We start from the raw sequence: 14,518 nt of genomic DNA on the forward strand, positions 1-14,518 counted from the left end.
GCATCAAAACCAAGGAAGCGAAAGTCCGATGATGAGGTCCCCGAAGGAGGGGAGGGCAGCTTAGTGTTCTGCTGGTAGGGGAGCTAGATGCTGAATCCCACGAGGAGGGGCAGCATGCTTCAGTTACCGCATCAGGACCCCAAACTCCCAGATCCCAGGTCCAAGACCCTCACCCCTGGGGCAGGCCCCGCAGCTTGCCCTCTGCAGCAGAAAGGCAGAGGTCAGAAGGTGGATCGTCTTGACCTTCACCCGCCTGCCTGTTCCATCTGGAATTCTCTGCCTACACAGCCAGGGCCTGGCGGCCGTCGGAGGCCCCCAGATGAAATCCTGCTAATCAAGAGCTTTGCTGATGTCTTAGCATTTCTAGGGTGACCTAATTCCTTGTGTCAGTTTTCCACAACTTTTCTATTTTTTTCCTCTCTTTTCTGTAAGAGCAAATCCCTGGACTGAGACCAAGTGGTTCACAGGGCCAAGAAACCAGAGAGGCTGCAGAGGCTCCGAGCACGATGCAGAAAGGCTCCGGGTGCCAGCACCACCCTGCAGAGGGGCTGCCCGGGAGGCCCCTGCGTGCACTCAGGCCCCAGCTGTACCCCCAGGCCCGGAAGGGCTCACAGCTCAGGTGCTCACCAACCACCGCCCAGGGCACGCGTCTAGAGCCTACTGACTCAGGAGTGAAAGCCCTGACCAGCCGCCCAGGCGATTCCAGGTGCTTCCTGCTTATCAGTCATTTGATAGGTACCATCCTCCTCCTCACCATGGCCATCATCATGGGTACCATCCTCCTCCTCACCATGGCCATCATCATGGGGACCATCCTCCTCCTCACCACTGTCATCTTCATGGGGACCATCCTCCTCACCATGGCCATCATCATGGTACCATCATCATCCTCACCACTGTCATCTTCATGGGGACCATCCTCCTCCTCACCAGTCATCTTCATGGGTACCATCATCATCCTCACCACTGTCATCTTCATGGGGACCATCCTCCTCCTCACCAGTCATCTTCATGGGTACCATCATCATCCTCACCACTGTCTTCTTCATGGGGACCATCCTCCTCCTCACCATGGCCATCATCATGGGGACCATCATCATCCTCACCACTGTCATCTTCATGGGGACCATCCTCCTCCTCACCACTGTCATCTTCATGGGGACCATCCTCCTCCTCACCAGTCATCTTCATGGGTACCATCATCATCCTCACCACTGTCATCTTCATGGGGACCATCCTCCTCCTCACCACGGTCATCAGCATGGGTACCATCCTCCTCCTCACCACGGTCATCAGCATGGGGACCATCATCATCCTCACCACTGTCATCTTCACGGGGACCATCCTCCTCCTCACCATGGCCATCATCATGGGTACCATCATCTTCCTCATCATCGTCATCATCCCCCACTCCCCTTTGATGATGGGGATAAATAGGACAGGACCTTCATCAACCTTCCCAATTCCACCCGGGGGTGGGCGGGGGGGAGCTGGTGGGAGTGTTTGGCTCAAGTCCCGGAACTCTGGTTCACACTCTCTACTTTTAACTATTTTGCTCTCTCTTCTCCTGCCTCTTTCCAGGCCGCCCTCACTTCTTCTCTTGCCATTTCTGTGAGAGGAGGGGTACACAGTAGATTTTGCAGATGAGAACCATCAAGCAGATGACAGGACTATCTTGGATTACCCTACTTAGAGCGGTCACTGGGTTGGGAGTCGAACATTTCCAGACTAACTTTCAAGAAGCCTCATTCTGGTATTTAGAAATGATCCAATAGAGGAAGAAATCCCCATATCCGCCTCTTCAGCATTAATGTGCACCCAGATTCCCTGGAGGTGGAGTGAAAAGGCAGCCTCAGATTGGTCAGGTCTGGGTGGAGCCCAGAGGCTGCATTTCTAACAGGCACCCAGGTGACGAGAAGTTTCTGGTCTGAGGCCTGCCCTCTGAGCACCAAGGCCCTAGAAAACAGATATCCAGACCGGATTCCTGGGGTCTCCTGAGGCTGCCTCAGAAGCTGGCCTGGGGCTTGTGGGAAGGGGTTTTGAGTAAGATTCTCCTTGAAAGGGGGGTTTTTTCATGCTTTGAAAACAGGTTTGAAAACCACAGCCCTAAATATAATATCCCATACGTTTGGAGAGACTTACTAGAATATGAAATTAGAAATTTCTCTCCCAAAGATCTTTTTTTTAATACACTTTGCTGACTCAGAGGAACTGGCAGCCATATTTGGACAACTGGCCTCACCGTGACCTCCCTGCTACCTAATGGAAAATGGAAAATGTTGAAGGTATTCTACTTAGAAATAATTATATTTACATGGCCTCCGTGGCATCCATCTCTCTCTCACACAGACGCTTAGAGGAATACTTGCTTCTGGAATTCATCAGCTCCAGCTGCTTACTTCCATTTGAGGCCAGAACTTCATTTTTCCCCCCTGTGGTTAAGTTTCTTACGGGAGAGAGGGGGAGGGAAGGCTTCTAAGCAGCAATTATCAGAAATTGTTACCGTCCCTGAAAACTCAATCTGTCCCAAATTCTGAGAGCTCGCCACCGGATCAGAGGAAACGAGATATCGGGGTATTGAGCTGGACCGTAAGAGAATCCAGTGTTCTCCGTCCTCTCCAGATGTCGTCTGCCAGGAAAGGATTCTGTGATCAAATAAGATGGGGACACGCTGGGCTGAACAAGTTTCTCGACTCTAGGATTCCTTGGAGTCCTTCGTAAGTTAGCACGGTATCATGCTCCAAAGGGGGATTAGAGTCTGCAGTGTTGCCCAAATTGCCTTGATCACAGGGCCTGCTTCTCATAGATCTTCTCGAGGAACACTGGCATTCCATGGACTCCAATTTCTGGGACCACCTAATAGAGCCCCAGCTGTGGAGCATCTAACAAAACCCCCCAAACTGAGCAGACATCTTCCCATGTGGTCTGGTTCCCTCTGCCAGACACCAAGGCCTCCCACCTCCGGAATCACAATTCCAGGAAGGTCCTGCCAGAGACCCTCGGCAGCCCTGAGGGTGTGATGGCTGAGGCTGAGGCCAGAGGGTCGCCCCAGAGGCCAAGTGCCGCTGGTGCGAGCCTGGGACTGGCTTTCATTCCCCTTTGTGTCTCTAGGGTGGACTGCAGGGAGCCACCTGTACATGTGGGATACACTGGATGCGGTGGGTCAGGGGAAGACGGTCTGGAGAGCAGCCAGGAGGAGGTGCCCAAGCCAGAGGGTGTACAGAGCTCCCAGGAGGGCAGGGAGAGTGGGAGCGAGGCCTCTGGTGTACGGGGCTGGGATCCGGCAGAGGGCAAGGGAGCAAGGGGCGTCTTCTGGGAAGGAGGGGGGCACAGGGGGAATCGGCGCCTCACCTTGTTTTGCGTGGACTTCCCTTCAGCTGCCCCAGAGCCTCAGTGTACTCATGTCTCAGACAGGGTTCTCTGACCATTTAAGGACCCTCGCAGGTCTGGCAGTGAAAGTAAAGTCTCTTGCACTTCTTTTGAAAAACAATTTTTTTTTTTTTTTATGTGAAAACGTGTGTTTAGGAATAAAAATGCAACACACAATCAGAAACCACTATTCTGTGAACAATGACATGATTACCTGCTCTAAGAACACAGAAATTAAGGTTTTATTTATTGATTGATTGATTTTTGGCGGCGTTGGGTCTTCGTTGCTGCACGCGGGCTTTCTCTAGTTGCGGCGAGCAGGGGCTACTCTTCGTTGCGGTGCGCGGGCTTCTCATTACGGTGGCTTCTCTTGTGGCGGAGCACAGGCTCTAGGCGCGCAGGCTTCAGTAGTTGTGGCACGCGGGCTCAGTAGTTGCGGCACGCGGGCTCAGTAGTTGCGGCACGCGGGCTCTAGAGCACAGGCTCAGTAGTTGTGGCGCACGGGCTTAGTTGCTCTACAGCATGTGGGATCTTCCCGGACCAGGGCTTGGACCCATGTCCCCTGCACTGGCAGGCGGATTCTTAACTACTGCGCCACCAGGGAAGCCCCAGAAATTAAGTTTTAAAGGAATGCCATGAGGAAATAATTCTTTAAAGTCCTAGTCAATTTATTTTGTTAACAAAGATGAAATTTATTTGGCTCTGGTCACGGTTCCGTCATGTTTACTTTCTTTGTCCCGAAGTGTGATGACAGTCCATTCAAGGCAAGCTGGGTGACCTTGGTGTTGCACAGACAAGCATTTTTAATTTCAGTAGTTATGTTTTTGTTTTAACATTTATTCGAAAAAATGTAAACTAGAACCTCAAGTCTATGCCTCCCTGCATGTCCTTGCTTCGCTGGAGGCTAACGCAGGTGGCCCCAGGGCTCTGGCAAATGCTTGGCTGCAAAAGTTTACAAGGTGGGAGCAGAAATGACAATTGTGAGCGGGTGACTGCAGTTGTAGATGCCCAGGAAAATTCAGGAATCCCCCCAGGAATGTCCCCCGACTGCGAGGGAACTGGTCCCTGGGGCTGGGCAGGCAGGGCTGCGGGATCACAGGCTGAGCATACACTCCGGCCCCCGAGTCCCCTCCAGCCAGCACCCAGGGGGGCCGAGCCGCACAGAAGCTCAGCTGGTTTTCAAAACAACAGCAATGAACGCATGTTCCCTGATCTTCAGAACCCGGCGTCAAGGACTGCATCTCTCCCGCCAAGCCTCATGGTCCCTGGAAGTGACAGATGCCTGAGGACATGTAAGAAAGTCTTGGATGAAAAGAAAACACCAGAAAGGGGACAATTTTCTGCCCGTCCAGCTGCCTGACGCTGATCTGGCTTCTGTCTCTTCGGATTCCAAACCCTGGATTTCATTCACTGGCCAAGAGTATCTTAATTCGTCCTGCTCCCAGGACACCTGGCAAGACTGTGTTTAAAGTGTAACAGCGAGAAACTTCAGTCGCTCTAAAGAAGTCCCCGTTTGACCCCTTCAAGCTGCAGTTCGAAGTGACGCAGGCCTCGGTGTGCGCGGTGGCCAGGCTTAAATAATGCGAAACTTTCTGTTTTCTGACTACGGCTCCAACCTGGCTTAGGCAGAGGGCTCTGTCCATTTGTCACACTCCTGCAGGGGTAATAAGAGTCCCTGGGACTTCGTGAGGGCTCCTTATATCAGGCACTATTCTAAGAACTTGACACTTACTAACTCATTTAACCCCGAGAGCCAAGGACGGTTATTATTCCCATTTCACGGATGAGGAGAGTAAGGCCTTACCAAGAGGCTGAGGAAATCCAGAGCTGGGCTTTCGAACTCTTGGCCACTCACTGTCCCCCCCGGGGAAGAGGTTCAGGACCTAAAGCCTTTCTAATCTCAGGCTCAAAAAAACAAAAACAAACACCAGACATGTGGATTTCCACAGTCAGTAATTCTCAGCGTGGATTAAGGTGACCAGAATTTCCTCTAGAACAATGTGGGAATCGAAGAATCTAGAGGGATCTCCAGGCGCCTGGGTTTGAGAAACGTGGCTTCATGTCTGAGGAAATGCTACCTGGGAATGTAGCCCTAACTCCCAGCCACCTAGTGGGGAGAAGTTGGAGGGGGGAAGGGACTGAGGGACCTTCTGGAACCTTCTGGAACCTTCGTCCTGGGGTCTGGCCCAGGAAAGAGATCGGGTTTGGGGGTTTGCTGGGAAGCCCATTTGACCGGCTGCTTCCGAGCCCCAGGGCGTAACAGGGCCCGTTCTGTGCAGAACTGCAGATGTTGTGCAGTGACCGACCTGCCTTTGTTCCTGGGCCCAGGCCGGGTTTGCGGCCATGCTGCGCGCTGCTGTCTGGTTGGCAGCCTCGGGGGTTGTGCGGGTCCGCGTGCAGCGTCCTGCCCACCCTGATCCCGTGTGACACTTGGGACCGGCCATCACTGCTGCTCCTGGCCTGGGAGAAGCCCAGTAGACGAGAGGAAGTGGGCTGGGGGCCTGTCTCCCAGGGCCCTAGGAGCTGGGGGCCGGCCAAGCAGACCCCCTTCCGCAGCCTTGGACAGAGACGTCTCTGGACCTTGGTGGGTAAAGTGGGTCTAACCTGTCTGCCCGCAGGTCTCGGCCTCAGGCCTCTTTTAGCCTCACCCACTTCCCCCTGAGCTCCGCCATGTGGGGGCTTGAAAAACATCTCTGTGCTGGGGGTTCCAGCCTTCTGTCTGCACTAAACTCCTGCCTGCCTGACATCCTCACGTGGATTTTATGTGTCTCACACTTCACCCCGATCGCCCCACACCAGGCCTGCCCCCCCTTGGGTGATGCCAACCCCATCCGCCCAGGCACCCAGGCACCCAGGCCAGCACCCTGGACGTTGTCCCTGGTTTCTTTCATATCCAGTCCACCACGAATTGGCATCTAGATCAGGAGCCTCCTTTCCTGGATTGTTGCTGTGGCGCCTGCCCTTGTTTCCCACTCCGCAGAGTGAGCCCTCACCCTGTGCGTCCCCTGTGGCCCTCTGAGGCCCTGCACACTCAGAGCTCAGACCCCTGACTGGCCTGCTGCACCCCTGGCCTCGTGTCCTATGCTCTCCCCCTCCTCCCTCCAGCCCATGGCAGGGGGCTCCGACCTCAGGGCCTTTGTCCCTCCACTGGGAGTGCGCTTCCCAGATACCCGAGTAGCTGCTTCCTTGCCTCCAAATTCGTGCTCTAACTGCCACCTTCACGGGTCACTCTACTTACAACGGCCGTGACGCGTCATCCTCTCCCTCTTGCCTGATTCCTCTTTCTCTGTAACAGTTTCCCTGCAAATAAACCACACAGTTTACTTCTTTGCCTTCATCATCTGTCCGCTTCCTTGGGAGGAGGAGCAGGGATTCTTGCCCATTCTGGTCGCTCCCCATCTGGGCACCTCCTGCCTGCTGCCAAGTAGGTGCTGATGCCTCTTTGTCACCTGAAAACCCTGCCTGTGCTGCGCTTTATGGAGAAACGTGCTCTTCAAACACAGGGGCCCCTCCTCACGGTTAAGATGCACAATTTCCAAGCTGAAGACCTGCAGGTCTCCGCCCCAGTACTTCCCAGGTACCCAGGAGGCTCACCTCTCCATTTAGTCCCAGCTTTGCGGATCTCAGCCATCAAGGGTCGGGGAGGACCGCCAACAGGGCCATCTGAGCCGTGACACGGGGACCATCTCCTCTTCTGGCCGGGGCCCTAGGGAAGCCTGAAGACCAGGAGGCGTCCCGAGAAGCAGTCAGGTGACATGGCAGCTGGAGGCTTGCCCACCGCAGGCTGGCAGGTGACAGGCTGGGACAGGAAGTTCAGGCAGGCAGGTGGGAAGCACCCTGACACCCCCAGAGCTCAGAGCAGGGGGGACCCCCGTGTCAGGTGTGTCTCCCCACTGGACCGTGAGCCCCCCGGGGCGGGGGTCCATTTCTCTGCCCAGTGGCTGGCTCGGAGCTGGCACGCGGTGGGTACTGGTTAGATGTTAGTTAGGCGAGCAAGGCAGTCGCCACCTGGCCCCTGGTGCACTTCCTCGTTTGCAAGCTTCCAGCCTGAGCAGCACCTCCGTAGGGGGTGCATGACTGGAGCGTGTGGACCCCCAGATTTTGCCTCGTGGTTGGTTTCTTGGACCCACTGCTCCCTTCGAGGTCAGGCAGCTGTGACTGCTACGTACGAGAACATTGCAGAGTGGCTTCATTCCCACCCACCCCGGGTAATTTGTGGGGTACACCCTGGAATCCAGAAAAACAATGGGGCCCTGCCCGGTTCCCGAAAGAAAGAACTAAAGTGCTGCAAGCAATCTGGAAAAGAGGAAAGTGCTTGGACGCACAGCCCAAGCAGAATCGTGTCACACCTCCCCCCGCCGGCCCTTCTGCTCATGTAGAACAGGATGGAAAGGGCGGCCTGCGCCCATCGCCCTGCACGCATCCCCGGATGGGGAGCCTGGGTGCATCCCCCCCTCCTGTGGACACACCTCTGTTCACAGCTCTCTTGCAGCTTTTCCTCTTCTGATGGTTGGAAAGGGTAGGAGTTAAATTTGCAGGCTTGAAGCTTGAAGCCTGGGACACTTTCCATCAGTGTGCTGGGCACCTTTGCAGGGGACCAAACCTGTGACCTCCTGGTGTCTGTAAACCGGGACCCCCCAGTCCCTCCCAGCCTTTCAGGTTTCCTTATTCATGCTTCCCAAGTGGCATTTCCCCCCCAAAAGGAACCTGCACACCAGGAGAGCTGTCCCCCCGAGCCCCCCAGAGTGGTCACAAATGGCTCCGTTTTGCCTGACAACTACTTAGCTTGGGCATCACTGGAAAACTCAGCTCCACGGCGAGTAACGAACCTGGAAAGAATGTCGGTCTTCGCTGGGATTTCATATGACAGGTTTCTGGCTCTGAACCTGGATAAGATTAACTCTTCGTTCTTAGGAAAGGAAAAAAAAAAAAACAACAACTAATTCTCCGAAATAGCGGTTTAGTGGAAAAATGTGCAGCTTTGAAAGCATCACGGGCAGTGCGATTTGCACGTCCCTTTTCCAGGGCTGCATATTTTCTGTGTCTGATAATATGTTTGTTACACCTCCTCTTGGCCAGGGACACATACAGTAAATCGTCGTCTCGAACCATGTAATCTCTTAACCATAAACCTCCAACATCTGCTGACCAGTTGTTGGATGGCGGGATCATTAACATGACTTCTAATTTTACTCTTTGAATTTAACGTAAAAAGTTTTAATGAGTGTATGTAATTCATACTTTCCAACTTCAGAGACTCCTGAAAGAGAAACCTATGCTTTTATAACCCGTCTCTGAAGTAGACGGTTGTATTTTTAAATCCTATTTCCTCTCCCTCACCCTGCCCCGTACACAGCTGCATTATACAACAGACCCACTGGACATTATCTCCCTTTCCAAAATATGCATTCAAATATTTCTCTAGGTTTTGGTGAAGAGCCCCTTTCAACTTCACGCTCACATGATATGTCAGATGTCCTATTCTTCATGTGGAGATTAGGCTTCCATCCACCTATTAAAAACCAAATTGCAAATTGGCATCAGAAAGACAACCCTTGAGTCATGTTGGGAGAATTCAGTTTCAAAACTTGCTTTCACCCTCATGCCTGTTTTTACTGAAATGAGCAGGTTAGGAATGGTTTATTCCTGCCAGTCTAGGCCAGTGTTCCCCTCTCCCCCTTCCCTGGCTATGCCCTCAATCTCCAGCCTAGAAAGCGACTCATTTTGATTAAATGCCATTTTGGATTGACCTTTTTATTCAGAGTCTTGCCTCCATCAACATATTTGGGGGTACTTCTTAGGAACAAACTCCAAGAAGCCAGAGCAGAAACGTTCAACCCAATAACATATGTGATGGAGAAATCATCCCTTGAACCATTACTTGCTGTAGCTGTGTTTATCATTAACCAACTCCTGGAGAATTTCAAGAGGAATTCCCAGATGGGCGTTTGCCTCCTGTTTGGGGTCTTCTATACTGAAAGCAGGATGATGCTTTTAAAGCAAAAGGCCCAGAACTAACCTGATTAGTATGGCTTATTAACTCCTGCTGGAAGGTCTGCAGATGTTCTACAGACGCCTGTCCCTGTCTGCCAAGTGCATTTCATCTGCCTAGGAGAGCAGGACAGCGACACTGATAATGGATGGCCCGAGTTAACAAGCAAAGTCTCTTTGTTTGTTATGGGAAATTAAGGGGACAGCTTCCCTCTGATTCTCTCAAGTTCACCCAAGTTCAGAGGCACCATCGCACCGCTGCGTTTTGTGTGGAGGGCCACGTCTCAAACGGGTGACGTGGTCTCAAATGCATGAGGCTGTTGAACCTGACCCAAGCCAAGATAAGGTTCCTCTGTCCCTCGGCAGATAGTATGAGGCTCTGCTTTATGCCAGGCACCTTCCAGGCCCCAGGGATACAGAAGTGGAGCAGAAGAGACGTGCTGCTTTCTTGGCACGAACTTTCTAGCAAGAGGAGAGAGATGAGAAGCAAGTAAATGATTTGACTAGGGCAGTGAAGTTCTTCCACCAAAGACCTGAAGAAAATTTCCTCGATTCTTTGGGGGACTAGGGACTTACTATGTTTCTAGAATTCTTGGGAAAGTTTGCCTGTAGAACTTCTTTTGAGAGCTAGGGGTGGTATTGGGTCTGGTGAAGAGGTGGGAGCTGCAGCTACGGGTTGGACGGCGCTGGGGAGAAATCTGGAGGGAATCTAGTCCAAGGACGTGGTCACATGGAGGTGAGGACGCAGGCTGCAGTCAAGGTGGGAGTAGGAGGTGCTGCCACCACCAGGTTTGGTCCAAACGTCTCTAAAGAAGACGGAAGGAGAGAAGAAGATGGGCACAGTGACACGGGAAAGGGGGAAGGGGAACGCAGAGAGGTGGGGAAGGGGGAGGGGCAGGTGGGGACCAACGTGGAGGGGCCTCGGGCCGCGGAATCAAGTCCTCCCGGAAGGATGGAGCTGGCGCCATCCTTCAGGCTCCGTCGGTGGGACCGAGCCTGGCTCACCTGCGGTGAGTTCCGAGGTGACGTGGGCTCTTCCAGTTTGCTCCCCGCCGAAGCTCTTCCCTTTGTCCCCGCCCTGTTATGGGGCAAGTTGCCACCTGGAAAGAGTCCAAAGGAGCATAAACCGTGCAGGGGTTGCCACGGCGCATGTTTCAACGGCATATTATCCAACGGAATAAAGTAAATGACCTACAGAGCCCAGGCAAAACGAGGCAGCACGTCGATTGCTCCAGTGCCCTGCCTTCTGAAAAGAACGCGGCAGCGTCCCTGGAACGATTTACCTCTTCGGTTGAGCACGTATTCGACGCGGCTGAGTCGGCGTCTGGCACCCCTGTGCCGCCCTGGTGGCTCGTGGGCTGGGGGCGCGCGTGCCGCCCGGGCTCTCCCTGCTCGGCAGGATGGCCCTCGCCAGCCACCTGCCCTGTTCACCTCGCAGGGGTTCAAGCGTGGCTTCGCTGGGCCGGGGCTGGTCCAGCCGCGGCGGCCCCAGCACCCTCGCGCGCGCAGCCCCCAGGCTGGAGCGCAGACGCCCGCCAGGCTTCCCGAGCTCCTCCGGGGGCGGACACAGAGCGCGGAGCGGGGCACAGGCAGGAAAGGGAAGGCGCAGGGAGGAGGACGCGGCCACGCGGGCGGTCCTCGGGCACCTCAGCCTCACCCTGTCGGAGCCCAGCTCGTCGGCCCCTGGGGCCGTCCCCACGTGGCTGGCGTCCCCACCCATTCGGCTCCCCCAAGCGGGACCCTGGGAAGTGGCCCCCAGGCCGCCCCCGCCCCTCCCCGCACCCCGCCTGCCTGCGGCCCCCCCAGACCCACCGTCCGCCCTCCAGCCTGGGCCGCCCAGTCTGGAGCCGCAAAGGGCTGCGCGCGGACACTTCAGTTAGTTCATTGGTCTCCGCAGGGAGTTGGGTCGGGCGGCTCCGGGGCGGGGCGGGGTGCCTCTGAGGGCGGGAAGCCCACCTGTCTCGTCCGGGCTCAGCCCCCAGCACAGGTGCGCGCCTGGGCACGTTGGCCTTGATGGAAGAAGGGAGTAGCCCTACTTCCCTCCCTCGGTCCAGGCCCCCGAGTTCGCGGCCTCCCAGGGGCTCTCCCCGCCCTTGACTGTCCATCCTCAACACAGCCGAGGCTCCAGAAGATGAAAAGCCCAGAGACTCTGCGTCTGAAACCCCCGGGGGTGCCCACTGCCACCGAGACGAGGGTGCGCAGTCCGGCCCGCCGGCCCCAGCGCCCCCCGCCAGTGCCCCCCACACCTGCCGGCACCCACGGGTCAGCGTCACGTCCTCCCTGCACGCCTTCCCTCCTCCAGGCTCCCGGTCTACGTCGCCTCCCCCAGGAAGCCCTCGTCTGCTGTCCCGCGGCACGCACCCGGTTCCTGAGAGCCCCCTGTGCCCCGCTTCCCTTCCCTCCCGGTGTGGGCGGCTGGCCCTCCACGGGATGATTCCGCTGCCAGCTGCGGGCAGAGCACGAGGGAGGGTGAGGATGGAGGGGCAGAGGAGACTGCACGTTGCCCTTGAACTTGAGCCCTCATTCCTCTGGGCCGGTCAGTGGCCTGGCCGCCCTTCAGAGGTAGCGCCCAGCCCCACTGCTGCCCCGCCAGCACGAGGCTCCGTGATGGCAGATTCCGGCCCCAAGGAAGGGTGCTGGGAAAGGTTTCCAGAGCCGCGGTGGCCTTGGAAAAAGCCCGATAAATATTTCAATCCGAGAGATAAAGGATCTGACTGATGAGCCTGGTTCAGGCTGGAGCCGGGCCCGGGGAGTAGAGGCGTCTCCGGCTCACCCCCTGCTCCCCGGTCCCCGCAGCCCGGCCTTGTCTCCAGGCAGAGGCTGTCAGTCCCACCCCGGGGGCCCCCGGAGAACCAGAGACGCCACAGCTGTGGCCACGCTCATAAAAAGAGATTCATGGAATCAGGGCCTCCTCCCTCCGCCCTCCGAACCCCACCCAGGGCCTTCCAACTGGAGTCTCCCGCTTTCTCTCTGGTTGGGAAGGATGAAGCAACCCTCTCTGCAAGAGACGTGGACACAAGAGGGAGCCTGGGCGATGTGCTTACCGTTCGGAACGGACGTCTGCCTCTGTGTGTCCGGCACGCCTTCCCTGGGGGGGCCCTCTCTCCACAGAGCGGGTGTGCCTGTGTGCTCCGGGGGCTCTCTAGTCACTGCGCCCTGTCCCAGACCCAGAGCGGGCAGGTGACCGGGGCTTGAGGAGGGACAGCACACAGCCCAGACCCATGGCCAGGCCCCAGGGCCTGCCCGGACATTCTGCTGGCCGAGCAGGGAGGCTGATCGGTGCGGCCGTGAGCTCGAAGGCCCGGCCCATGCCAGCCCCACGTGCAGGCCTGTTTGGAGAATAAACCCAGCAAGCCGGAGGGGACCAGCGATGGAGCCTTGGTGACATCACCACTTGGGCATCTGGCGGCAGCTGCATGAACTTCCTGGCTGGGTTAGCCAACCCTGCCCCCCACCTTCCCCGCTTCGAGTTGCATTTCTGTCGCTGGCGTCCTGTCTGGTGAAAACGCTGACCATCAGGAAGCTCGCTGCAGAGGGACACCGTGGCTTCTGGCCACGGGCAAAGGATGCCAGTCCCTTACATGATGCCCCAACAGGTAGTTTGGAAGAGGTGTGATAAGGAGTCACCCCTCCTTGCTTTGAGGAACTCATTGTCGGTGGCACCAATAAGTCACCCAAGGCAGCCTGAGGGGAAGAAAACCCAAGTCTCCAGAGTATTTGCCCCAGGCCTGGGCTTCCCCTTACTGCCCACAAGCCTCTGACTGAAGCGGAATCGGCCCATTCTTCGGAGGGGGAAGTGAAGGCGTGGGACGGAGAGTCACCCCCTGGTTCACGCTGCCAGTGAGGGGCAGAGCCAGCATCCAAATCCACGTCTGTCTGGCGCCTGGGCCCGCGGTTTTCTGACGGGCCATTCAGCTTCCCAAAGGCAGCGGGGCCCAGGGCAAGGGGAGACGGACCCTCTCTCTAGAGAGGCTGGGAAGGCCTCCACAGAGGGTGGCCTCCGACCTCCGCATCATCACGCATCTCCCGGAACTGCAGGGTCACCCTCCGTGGAGACTGGGGCGCCAGGAGGGCCCTGCTCCCAGCCAGCGCTGGAACGTGCCGACGGACATTGCTACACAGGCAAGGTGCAAAGCGGCTTCTGGAACCATCCTTCCCTCAGCCCAGGAAGAAGGGAAGGCACAGGCTGGGGGCCCCAAGCCCTGGAGGAGGGGGTGGAGGCTGGGCTGCCAGATGGGGGGGTGGGATGGGTGTCCCAAGCTGCTGTAGCGCACCTCTGAGCCCCCGCACAGGTGAATTCAGGTGATCCCTAAAATGATGCAGGAGTGGAGCGAGGGGAGAGGGCTTGTTTGCAGCTTTGACAAATGGCTCTTGAGGGATATGGATTTTCCCACAATAAATTCCACACACACACGCTCGGATTCGTATCTCCGACGGCCATTGTCCTGGCCGATTGCAGCTCCAGTCTGGGTGCTCACATCTGCCGGGTGCCTTTAATGGGCTCTCAGCCATGTGTTGCAGGCACAGGCCGTGGAGCAGGAGCACTCAGCTGATTGGCTGCCTGCCCCCCAACCCCCCTCCCCCAGCCCCCCAGTTAGAAATGGCATTTTCCACTGAGGAGCCACGAGCACCAGGGAGAAACTGGAACCCCAGGTAGGGCACAGGGATGCCCGCAGCATCCCCCAGCAGGGACAATGTGGGCTGCTCCCCTGGCAGACAGGTGCCACCCCGGGTGGGGAGCTGCAGCCCCAGGAAGGTGGCATGGGGCTTCACTGCCCGATTTTTGGTCAGTCTCTCCTAAATGCCAACCAAAAATAAAAAATAAAGAAGCAAAAATCCACCGGCACCTATAGCCACTAAACATCACTCACCTTTAGAAGGCAATTAAGAAAATTCTGGAGCTTTTCTCTTGGGGTCCATTTAAATACTGCAGTGATAGTTATCTGTGACGTCAGTAAAACATCTGGCCTGATGTTCCATATGGGGAGCCTGAAAGAAGAGAAAAAGCCCATGCTGGAAAAGATTTTCAATCTGTGCTCATCATTTTCTAAGGGATACCCTCCCCTCGAAGGTCCTTCTTTGGTGATATTTCTGAAACGACCCGGTGGGGTATTTCTACCAGCTCTCACCTTTGGTATTAATACCAGTACCAGCCATT

The 14,518-nt window shown here is 56.1% G+C and overlaps 1 protein-coding gene across 34 annotated transcripts in view; it reads right to left on the minus strand.

Annotated features, from left to right (window-relative positions):
* ZNF438 (zinc finger protein 438) overlaps nt 1-14,518 on the minus strand; it is a 213,670-nt gene that overhangs the window by 18,038 nt on the left and 181,114 nt on the right. For 12 of the 34 annotated variants that reach the window (XR_009499992.1, XR_009499991.1, XR_009499983.1 and 9 more), the window contains 10 exons: nt 14,232-14,349; nt 11,607-13,669; nt 10,366-10,460; nt 9,937-10,166; nt 9,389-9,822; nt 8,831-8,881; nt 8,199-8,278; nt 7,839-7,954; nt 6,964-7,168; nt 6,608-6,669 (listed from right to left, as the gene is read on the minus strand). The gene's annotated coding sequence lies outside the window, so the exon portion shown is untranslated. The other 22 variants (XR_009499976.1, XR_009500024.1, XR_009500015.1 and 19 more) reach the window with 21 other exon arrangements.

The sequence above is a fragment of the Balaenoptera ricei genome, chromosome 2, assembly GCF_028023285.1.
Source record: "Balaenoptera ricei isolate mBalRic1 chromosome 2, mBalRic1.hap2, whole genome shotgun sequence".
Taxonomy (NCBI): Eukaryota; Metazoa; Chordata; class Mammalia; order Artiodactyla; family Balaenopteridae; genus Balaenoptera; species Balaenoptera ricei.